The sequence below is a fragment of the Hylaeus volcanicus genome, chromosome 7 (assembly GCF_026283585.1).
Source record: "Hylaeus volcanicus isolate JK05 chromosome 7, UHH_iyHylVolc1.0_haploid, whole genome shotgun sequence".
NCBI lineage: Eukaryota > Metazoa > Arthropoda > Insecta > Hymenoptera > Colletidae > Hylaeus > Hylaeus volcanicus.
Genome location: NC_071982.1, coordinates 1115939 through 1117467, shown reverse-complemented (window position 1 = coordinate 1117467; position 1529 = coordinate 1115939). Strand labels below are relative to the sequence as shown.

General features: G+C 35.4%; 1 protein-coding gene across 2 annotated transcripts in view; it reads left to right on the top strand.

Moving 5' to 3' along the window:
• The window catches only part of LOC128880186 (sorting nexin-27), a 20776-nt gene that overhangs the window by 11981 nt on the left and 7266 nt on the right, over positions 1-1529 (top strand). The gene's annotated exons all lie outside the window — the stretch shown is intronic.

Below are 1529 nucleotides of genomic sequence, written 5' to 3'. Positions count from 1 at the left end.
GATTTCAAAAATCTCAATGTCGGGTGCTGGCCACTTTCTGAATTTTTTTGATCTATTAATTGATGAAACTATAAACGAAACCATTGTTACTACAATCAACTAACAAACGAAATACTATCATTTTCTATAAAGAAAAATTAATTTTTATACATACCTATACATATACATACATATACATACCTATTCGTACAGGTCTCGTTTAAAGTGCAGTTCGATAAGTAATATATCCACGTATATTCGTGCGTTAAGTATCACGTTGAGTTTCTCGTTAAGATTCGTACAATTCGACCGTTTCCGTTACCTTCTGTTTTTATTGTCATTGTTGTTTCGTAGATCGAGCAATCCTGTTTACGCCCGAAGATGCCGGTACAGGATGACGATAAGAAGATTACCGTTGCTCGCGATTCAACCGGGCGTGTTGATATTACTCGGAGAAAAGAAAACAAAGTAGACGACACGCGAGAGTGTCACAAAGCCGACTATTTTCTGCCGCGAACAATCGATCCCGACGCTCCGAGATGCTAACGTTCATTCAGCGAATTTATTACGATCCGTCGGCGTCGGCTAAGCTTTCTCTTCAATTACGTTCGCGACTACTTATGCCGATTAACCTTTTGACCGCGAACAGCGTACACAATGTGCGCCCGCGAGCAGCAAGCTCACAGACAGCTTGTCTGATCATAGAAAGTCAACACGTGTATGTGTATCGGAATTCGGTAACGAAACCTAGTTCGGAACTTCTGATCTTCTAATTTTTATCGATGACGTCCGATTATCTTGCTATCTTGACGAAACGGTTTTTAGCTGGACTCCATGTACTTTCTTAACTTCTTTTTTTTATAATCAATGATATTTTACAATCAATGGTATTTTACATATTTTCGGAAATCTCGAAGATAGATATAGTCCAAGGAACATTTACTGGTTAATATAATTTGTGAAATGGACAAAAAAATGCGAAAAGTGGGTAAAAGTATAGAAGCAATAAGTATTTGTACGATTCTTATGACGAATTATTTACGGTAGAGTTTGTAACGTAAACACATTAGTTTATTGCTCCGTGCGAATTATAAGACATCAAATTTCTAGTAAAGTACTTTTAAAAAAGGCTCTAATAGAGGAATGGAAGAAGATCCCACTTCGAATAACTAATAATTTAGTTAATTTAAAATTGGAAGTACTTTTTAGCATGCAATAATATCAATTGTGATCAGAAGCGATGGCATTTATTCTGAGGAGCAATTATTGTTTGATTATAATGTTATTAGAAAATTATTTATCGGTAGCAAGTGTCAGGGACCTTATGGGGCAACCTAGTAGGATTATAAATGAAAGTTGGAAGTACTTTTTAGCATGCAATAATATCAATTGTGATCTGAAACGATGGCATTTATTCTGAGGAGCAATTATAGCAATTATTGTTTGATTATAATGTTATTAGAAAATTATTTATTGGTAGCAAGTGTCAGGGACCTTATGGGACAACCTAGTAGGATTATAAATGAAAGTTGGAAGTACTTTTTAGCATG